At 37.5% G+C, this 10,639-nt stretch overlaps 1 pseudogene; it reads right to left on the reverse strand.

The window, feature by feature from the left end:
- LOC134328691 (NACHT, LRR and PYD domains-containing protein 3-like) overlaps window positions 1-10,639 on the reverse strand; it is a 1,194,473-nt pseudogene that overhangs the window by 85,627 nt on the left and 1,098,207 nt on the right.

Genomic DNA, 10,639 nt, shown 5'->3' on the forward strand with positions numbered 1-10,639 from the left:
CCAACAGATACAGAGTTCAGAATAGCAGTCCAACCAAGCCAAAGAGTCTCCAAACATAGTTCCACCACAAACCAAACCAAGTTCAATAGCTCCCAAAGTCCGTGGAGACGCTGCCTCCTTATATCAGGAGCAGCTGGGATCAATTAGTTCAAATGAACCAATCAGGAACAGGGGTGTGGCAGGAGACAGCGTGTGCTCCCAGTGAGAGAGGGGTGTGGCACTTGTGCACACTGGAGCACACAAAGGCTCCCAATGTGACAATTGTAAGGTGCCCTTGAGTATATGTTGGTACAGATGTTACTTATACTTGTTTTTTACACATTTTCATAGTTTGGCTTATACAGAGGTGGGAAGTAACAAATTACATTTACTCGTGTTACTGTAATTGAGTAGTTTTTTTGTGTGTACTTGTAATTTTTAGATTTTACAACCTTTAATTTTACTTAAGTATGTTTTGTATTAAGATTTGTAATTCGCTACATTTTAAATAACTTTTGTTTCTGAGTTAAAAAAAAAACAATAAAAAAAGTCGACATAAAACCTACTTGTACTTGTACCGTTGCAGTCGTAGTCTCAGTTGAACTGTTACGGGATGCGTTTTGTTCCGTATTTTTATCAGTGGGAGAGAAATGTTGCAGAGTTATTATTTTAAGTAGTTCTCACTTTTAATCTTAGTGACGCCGTGTGTGGGCAGGTTTATCAGCATAACAACCTGTTTATTACTCCGCTGTTTGAGTAGCGCATATTTTTCTGCCCTAGATTCGAGTCCAGCTTAGGGCGAAACTAAACCAACTGGGGTGGGCATTGCTCCCCCTGGATTTTCTTACTGCCCGCCTAAGCAACACAGCCAGAACCGGGGCTGCATATCAGTGTGTCAGTGCTACTGAATCATAAAGCTCCACTTGGCTACAACTATTAAGATTCTGGAGTGTATATGTGGGAATTTGTGCATGTCCAGAAGTGACAAAAATGTCCAGGTTTTATCCCAAGTTAAGTTGAGGTCAGGGCCCTGTGACACTGGAGTTCCTTTCCATCAACTTTTCTTCATGTAAAACAGGAAAAGGCATTCCCTAAACTGTTGTGCTTTGTTTAAATCATTGATTTACTACACCAGGGAGAGTCCTGACACAACAGTACAGTATGTTCGTGTGGAGTATTTTAGAAGTGGTGCAACAGCGACATCTAAAGTTTACATGCGGTACCGCTCAGAAATATATAATAAAACACTAGCTCCGTTAATAACAGTGCTGCTGGGTCCTAGTGCCGTATAGTTCACCTTAAAATAAATGCTAATCACAACAACCGATAAAATAAAAACATTAGTTTAGCATTACGTGCAAAATGGAGAAAACTTTAAAAAACACAAATGAGGGGATAAAAAAGCGTGGAAGAGGAATAAAAGTGAAAAACAGAATGTCCAAAATGCAGAAAAGGTTTGTTCAGAGCATTTCTTTCCTTAGCTAACTTCGTTGATATTTCGTTCAGTCTGTCGTTTGAGTGGAGACTATCGGCCTCGTCTCAAATGACGCCTTCTCCCTACTTAGGGCACTACTGTATATAAACACTCACCTTAAATACACATTTATTGGTGGAAAAAGATTTTACCACCTTACTTTAACTTTAATTCAATTTAAACCATTTAGTAAGAGAAATAACTCACATCAGCATTTTATAAAGGCTTTCTCAAAGCATGAACAGATTGAGACGCGTCCTGGAGCAGCTGAGGTAAACGCTACAGACTCCTCTATACTACCTGATTACAGTTTTACCTCACTCACTTTTAATTACTTCATTTTCTTTATTCTTTCACACTATTGTAAATTGTTCCACACTAACACACCACCATGTCACTGCAGTGCTGAGAATAATCCGCCACCTAAATAATACCTGCTCTGTGGGGGTCCTGACCATTGAAAAACAGAGTAAAAGTAGGTAGAAAAAATAGATGGACTACAGTCAGTAATTGTAGAACTACAAAGTGCTCCTATATGGTAAGTGGAGCTGATAAAATGGACTACACTGATCATCCATAACATTAAAACCACCTCATTGTTTCTACACTCACTGTCCACTGTGTAGTGTGAACTGAACAGAGATCTGAACACAGTTGTGTAGTGTGAACTTGGTATTAGTGGTTAAGGTACTGGGCTAGCAATCAAAAGGTTGAGGCCCTTAACTCTCAATTACTAGAACTGTGATACGTAATACAATTCATTTAAGGATTAAAATAAAGCAAGCCAGCACACTCTTTGCTTCGTATGAAGCATCAGATCACATACTATGCATTTCATAGTGTGTCAGAACACCAGTGACTCTGTTGGTGGTGCAGTGTTTTGACTGCCATCTCTCTTTATTTTGTGTTTATTGTATAGTCCATCATTGCCCACCTAGTATATTGTGTAAATACTTACAGTGGAGAGGCAAAAGTCCATTAGGACTACCCAAACCTGTCGGCTTAAACCAAAAAAGTCTGACAAATATTTTGACATAGAAAGCCAAAATATCATAGAAAAACTAAGACCCTGTCTAACTATCAATGCTGAGTATACACTGGCTCAATTAACACAAGTAGAGTCCGTAAACACAAATAGTTTGTAAAACCACTAGAACTTTAAATAATTCAAAAGTACTGGTAATTCAAACCAGTGGCATATGGGTCACTCATTTTAATTTACTCTGTAAAAACATTTCAACTAATACAGGTCCCAAACAAAACCATACAGAGGAGACGCTTAACAACTTTGAATTAGCACTGAAAGGCTCCCAAAACACACTTGATTTTCTGATTATGGAATGATAGATAGATAGACGGATGGACGGACGGACATACATACATACATAGTTGATCCCGAAGGATATTAAAGGACAAATTAAACTGCCTTAACCTGAACTAAGCTACTGGACACAGTGGCATTCTACAGTATATTAAATAATTAACCACTCAAATTATTTCAGCTATTCCATTCTTATAGAATTCAACATGATTCTGGGTGTAGGCTACTTCCATGATGGAATGTAAAGTCTAATAACACATATTTTTTAAATTGGAGATTAACCCCATCACAATTCACAATCTATGTGAACATTAACCTAAAAAGGGTTTTCTGCAGTAACAGTAATTCATGAATTACTTTGTTATGAAATAACCCAAGCTAAATATATTTGTATAGTGCTTTGTACAATAGACATTACCTACTTTACAGAATCCAGGACTTAAAACCAAAATAATCCTGTTAAGCAGGCAGAAGGAAAAGTGCCAAGGAAAATATTCCCTAAAATTACAAGGAAGAAACATTGAGAAGAACCAGACTGAACATGAACTTGTCCTCTTTGGGTGGTTTGGAGAATAATTTGAATGAATCGGAATTAAACAATCCATACATATAATAATTAAGTAAGTTAAAAACAAGTGAAATGCATGAATAATTTGATTAGAGATTAGAGAGATTCGGTTCAGTCTGTGGTAAAGTCTAATAGTGAGTTCTGGACATTGAGTGCAGATTCTCATCTTATTCAGCAGAAATGGCATTGTTGCCATGGCAGCTTCAAACGTGCAGGCTTGGTTTGATTTAGTTTGGTTATTAATTCAAGCTTTTCTTCTGCTGTTAATGACTGTGGTTAAAGCTCAAATATGTTTTTGTAAAGCTAATGTAGCAGACTGCTATTAGACCAGTAACACATTTAATGACTACACATTTAATGACTACAATGCGAAATCATACTGAAACAATTTTCATGATGGTTCTTAATTAAGCTCGTTAGATGAGATCACGCCATACTCATTGTACTTAAGAAAACTAAGCCCATACTTAGTTTGCCATCTACAGACCATTCTTGGTATTACAGGTCTAACTCGGTTAAACTTCTAGCCTATACATACAGTACCTGTACATTAAAACAGTACCTTTGGTAACATTTTATTCTATCTATCTATCTATCTATCTATCTATCTATCTATCTATCTATCTATCTATCTATCTATCTATCTATCTATCTATCTATCTATCTATCTATCTATCTATCTATCTATCTATCTATCTATCTATCTATCTATCTATCTATCCTAAACTGTTATATTTAATACTGTACACTACATACAGCAACAATACATACTGTATACTGAATAGTGCACTAGTGTATACTGTATACTTCATTCTGCACCAGTATATACTGTATACTACATACAGAAACAATACATACTGTATATTGAATAGTGCACTAGTGTATACTTCATTCTGCACCAGTATATACTGTACACTACATACAGCAACAATACATACTGTGTACTGAATAGTGCACTAGTGTATACTGTACACTTCATTCTGCACCAGTATATACTGTATACTACATAAAGCAACAATACATAATGTATACTGTATAGTGCACTAGTGTATACTGTACACTTCATTCTGCACCAGTATATACTGTACACTACATACAGCAACAATACATACTGTATACTGAATAGTGCACTAGTGTATACTGTATACTTCATTCTGCACCAGTATATACTGTACACTACATACAGCAACAATACATACTTTATACTGAATAGTGCACTAGTGTATACTGTATACTTCATTCTGCACCAGTATATACTGTACACTACATACAGCAACAATACATACTGTATACTGAATAGTGCACTAGTGTATACTGTATACTACATTCTGCACTAGTATATACTGTATACTACATAAAGCAACAATACATAATGTATACTGTATAGTGCACTAGTGTATACTGTACACTTCATTCTGCACCAATATATACTGTATACTACATACAGCAACAATACATACTGTATACTGAATAGTGCACTAGTGTATACTGTATACTTCATTCTGCACCAGTATATACTGTACACTACATACAGCAACAATACATACTGTATACTGAATAGTGCACTAGTGTATACTGTATACTACATTCTGCACCAGTATATACTGTATACTACATACAGCAACAATACATACTGTATACTGAATAGTGCACTAGTGTATACTGTATACTCCATTCTGCACCAGTATATACTGTATACTACATACAGCAACAATACATACTGTATACTGAATAGTGCACTAGTGTATACTGTACACTTCATTCTGCACCAGTATATACTGTATACTACATACAGCAACAATACATACTGTATATTGAATAGTGCACTAGTGTATACTGTATACTTCATTCTGCACCAGTATATACTGTATACTACATACAGCAACAATACATACTGTATACTGAATAGTGCACTAGTGTATACTGTATACTTCATTCTGCACCAGTATATACTGTTTACTACATACAGCAACAATACATACTGTATATTGAATAGTGCACTAGTGTATACTTCATTCTGCACCAGTATATACTGTACACTACATACAGCAACAATATAAATGAAATATAATCAGAGAAAGTGCATTAAAATGTGCAGGAAATGCCATCATTAAATCAGTTTCCTGTAAATTATGTTGTTGTTGATTATTAAGATTTGATCAGAGGTGCACACACTTGCAGAAGACTGTATGAGAACTTGAAGCAGAATGAGAGTTTGGAATGTGGGAATAAAAAGGCGGCCGCTAGTTTGAGTGCAGCATTCAATGGTAGACATTGTTTGACTGTTAGAAATATTGCATTCTGTTCTTCTTTAGTAACACATAAAGGATATTTATTTGTATCATTCAACAAAACAAAAAATATTAGTTCTATTACTATCTGATTCTGTATGTCTAATTGTTTAAAAAACTAAAATCCTCTCTTTTGTAGATTTAGGTTTCACTCGCGACTTTTAACTCAAAGTTCTTTTTTTTTTTTTTTACACTTTAGTCTTCTGTGTTTTTCTCTCATCCACACAAACTCACAAACCCACGATTAATGAAAACAGGATAAAGAGATTTCTGAAAACTGCATCCTTGTAAGACAAAGGGAGACACGAGAGAGAGGGGAAAGGTTTATTAAAATCTTGGAGATTCGAGTGAAAAAAGTTAAAAGTCAAATTGATCTAAAATCACTGAAAGCATGTATAAACTTATTATAATGTATAAACGTATTTAATCAAGTACAGCTAATTTGATCACCTTGCATACTTAAACTTTAAACTTTAAAAAAAAAAAAGAAAACTAAAACCACACATTACTAACCGCTAGCAGAGATAAATTAGGCAAAGGTAACAGAATTATAGGCGTTCCACTCAACAAGTCAAAACATGTGTGCGCATGCTCGGTAGGACAAATCGATGGGTAAGGAGAGTTTGGGAGGCTGCTAGTTTGAGTGCAGCATTCACATGTAAACACATTGTTTGAATTTAATTGTATTTCTGTTCTTCAGTAGTAACGCATTGTTTAATCTTCTAATCATTCACACAGAACAAAAATTTAATTTTTGATTACTGTCTCAATCTGTATGTATAAATGTTTATAAACTACAATCTTCTCTAGTGTAGATTCCTATTTGACTTTGAACTTGAAAGTGAGCGATTTGGAGGAGCAGTTGAACGCGGCATTGAACTCGACTCGGTTAAAGTGAAAGTGAGATTATTTAGTGTGGAGAGAAAAATAAAAAGGTGTTTCCAGATAATCGCGGTGAGTATAAGAATATAATACTGTAATATGTGAATGTTATAAATCTGAATTTCATTTATTACCTGATACCTTTTTCTGTATATGAACATCGTTGGATTAACACCATTTAACACCGTTATTTAGACCCTGTCCACACCAACACGGATATTTTTTACATATGTGATATGTTTTTCTCTCATCCACACGAACTCACAAACCCACGATTAATGAAAACAGGATAAAGAGATTTCTGAAAACTGCTTCTTTGTTTTCGTCTGATACTAAAATGTAGCTTTACACAGATGTTGTGACGTCAGCGCGCTCGTATATCCATACATTTCAAGATTCAAGATTCAAGAGTTTTATTGTCATGTGCACAGAAGAACTAGCAGTTACACTGTACAATGAAATTCTTACTTTGTTCGTCCTCCAAACATCAATAAGTATTAAACATAAAACAAAATTAAACTAACAGAATATTACTAGAAAAAACTTTTTAAAAATATATAATTTAAACTATAAAAAAAAGTTTTATATACAGAGGAAAAAAATAGAAATAAAATAAGGCAGTACAAAAGGCACATAGCAGCAGTTACATAAGGTGCAGAAATTATGCAGTGTTATACAGCATAAATACAGAAAAATACAGCAGCAGTTATTTTAAAGTGTAAATTGTGCAACATTATGTGCAAGTAGCAGCAGTCATTTAAATGTGCAATAGTGCATTGTAGAGAATGTACAATGTTCATGAGCTAAGTTGTGTATGTGATAGTCCGTGTTTGTTCACAAGCCTGACTGCTTGTGGGTAAAAACTGTTTGTCAGTCTTGTTGTTCTGGCCTTTAGGCTTCTGAAACGTTTGCCTGATGGCAGAGGAGTAAAGAGGTAGTTTTGGGGGTGTGTGCTGTCCTTAATTATGTTGTGGGCTCTCCTGACCACCCTGGTCTGATAAATGTCCTGTAGTGCAGGGTAGGACGTTCCAGAAATTCTTTGTGCAGTTTTTATTACACGCTGGAGTTCCTTCCTGTCCTCTGCAGTGCAGTTTCCGTACCAGACTGTGATGGAGCTGGTAAGGACACTTTCCACCGTACATCTGTAGAAGTTGCTGAGAATTTTGGTTGACATGCCAAATTTTCTTAGTCTTCTTAGGAAGTACAGTCTCTGTTGAGACTTCTTAATGATATGGCGTGTGTTGCAGGACCAGGTGAGATCCTCGCTGATGTGCACACCCAGAAATTTGAAGGTTTTCACCTTCTCCACCACTGTTCCACCTATATACAGCGGTGTATGCTGTTCTCCTCTCCTCCTGGGGTCCACAATCAGTTCCTTTGTTTTGTTGATATTTAATGAAAGATTGTTGTTCTGACACCAGTCCTCAAGATCTGCTACCTCCCTCCTGTACATCGTCTCATCCCCCCCAGTAATAAGACCAATGACTGTGGTGTCATCAGCAAACTTAATAATACTGGTGGTGTTATAAGAGGCCACACAGTCATGTGTGAAGAGCGAGTACAGAAGAGGGCTCAGCACGCAGCCTTGAGGTGTCCCAATGTTTATGGTCTTTGTGCTGGATGTTCGAGTGCCAATCCTGACTGACTGAGATCGGTCAGATAGAAAATCTAGTATCCAGTTACAGAGGGTCGGTGTCAGTCCAAGGGTGTGGAGCTTTTCGGTGAGCCTGTGTGGGATGACTGTGTTGAACGCCGAGCTGTGGTCGATGAACAGCATTCTTACATATGTGTCCTTGCCTTCCAGATGTGAAAGGGCTGTGTGCATGGCTGTGCAGATTGCATCAGTGGATCTGTTTTGACGATATGCAAATTGTAGGGGGTCCAATGTGTCCGGAATGGCTTTTTGGATACGAGTCATGACTATCCTTTCAAAGCACTTCATTACGATAGGTGTGAGCGCAATGGGACGATAGTCATTCAAGCAGGTTATTGTGTTTGTCTTTGGGAGTGGAACAATGGTGGTGGTCTTAAAGCAGGAAGGAACAGAGGCTTGCATAAGAGACAGGTTGAATATGTCTGCAAACACATCCGCCAGCTCTGATGAACAAACCTGTAGTGCACGTCCAGGAATGCTGTCTGGACCAGTTGCCTTCCTTGGGTTTACTCTCAGAAGTGCCCTGCGCACCTCCATCACAGACACAATGAGTGAAGCGTCCTGTGTGCTCTCTGTGGCTGGAACCTCTTTCAGTGGTTCGATGGTGAGGGCCTCAAAGCGCGCGTAGAACTCATTCAGCTCTTCGGTTAGTGATGGATTGCTGGTTGTGATATCTATGTTCCTCTGCTGGTAATCTGTGATGTGTTGCAAACCTTGCCACATGCGCCGGGAGTCCGTATTGATGTAATATCCCTCCAGCTTCAGTGTGTACTGTCTCTTGGCCCCTTTGATGGCTCTACGCAGGTCATATCTGGCCCTTTTGTAGTCCTCAGTGTTGCCTGAGACAAATGCAGCTGAGCGAGTACGTAGCATGGAACGAACTTCACAGTTTATCCAGGGTTTTTGGTTGGGGTAGTTCCTGCAGTGTTTAGTGGGAACAATAGCCTCAGTGCAGTAGCTAATGTAGCCAGTTACTCCAGAAGCATATTCCTCTAAATCAACAGTACAGTCCTCTCTCAGAGCAGCAGTTCTAAACACGTCCCAGTCTGTGCTGTTAAAACAGTCCTGAAGTTCCAGATCAGTTTCATTCCACACTTTAACAGTTTTACTCACTGGTGGTGCTCGCTTGAGGAGTTGTCTGTATGCAGGGTAGAGAAACACGGAGATGTGGTCGGACTGTCCGAAGTGTGGCCGTGGTACTGCCCTGTAAGCTCCCTTTACGTTGCTGTAGACTTGGTCAAGCACGTTCCTCTCCCTCGTCGGAAAGCTTACATGTTGGTGATATTTGGGCAGAACAGTTTTGAGGTTGCAATGGTTAAAATTGCCGGCTGCGATGAACACGGCGTCCGGGTGTGCAGTCTCTTGTTTATTGATTACATCATGCAATAGCCCCAGTGCTGTAGCGGCGTTAGCTCGCGGTGGAATGTAAACAGCGAGTATGTACACAGCGTTAAACTCTCTCGGCAGATAAAAGGGTCTACACTTCAGCATTAGCAGTTCTAAATCAGCTGAACAGTGTTCTTCCACAATCTGTACATCCGAGCACCAACTGTTGTTCACGTACACACACACACCGCCGCCTTTGTTCTTACCCGACGCGGAGTTGCGGTCCCAGCGGTAATACATGCAGGCAGTGGACAAAATAACAGAAACACACAATCAATAATAAACATAAAATAATAATTTAATAGTAATTTATTAGTTTATTATACAAAATAATAAACATGTATGAGAGCATTGCATCAAGAGTTCAAACTTTACTGGAGAAATGTTGGAATTAGTGTCTTTAAATTAATTTCTGATCTTGTGTCCACTCTATATAATTATAAAGAAACCCATGATTTTAGTTCAGTCATAGGAACAAAAGTGCTAAATCTTTCAAATCAGCAAACAGGATTCACCTGAACTCACTTCGGAGTGAATAAGAGATTTTTTTTGTATTTTCTTCTTAATTTTTGTGGAAAAACTTGTTTTTTTGATGTTTTTAATTCAATAGTAAAAAGATTAATGATTTCACAATTCTATCACAGTTAAGTGCACAAAAAAATCAAAATACCTTCAGAATCCACTGTATTCATGAAAATTTATAAGTAATCAGTAAACTGGGTTAACTGGGCTAAGAGGTTTCAGTATGTACTGATGATTACTGATCAGAACTTAGTGACGTTTAGAATGATTACACAAGAGTTGAAATAACTGAGTAATAATGATCTTTTAATAATTATTTATTAGTAAAGAGTGATCAGTTAAAGAACCATCCAAACCCCTTCTAAGATACTGTAAACTTAAGGACAAAACAAATTTTTCATAATCTAAACTGTGGTTTAGGACTCTCAGGATCTCTGTGGTTGGACACTTTTATCCAAAGCAAATTATCCAATTTGATTAATTAAGGATTAAAGACTTTGCTCAGTGACAAATTGGCAATTGTGGGGTTCAAACCGTTAAGCTTCTGATCACTAGTCTGGTA

The sequence above is a fragment of the Trichomycterus rosablanca genome, chromosome 15, assembly GCF_030014385.1.
Source record: "Trichomycterus rosablanca isolate fTriRos1 chromosome 15, fTriRos1.hap1, whole genome shotgun sequence".
NCBI classification, from domain to species: Eukaryota; Metazoa; Chordata; class Actinopteri; order Siluriformes; family Trichomycteridae; genus Trichomycterus; species Trichomycterus rosablanca.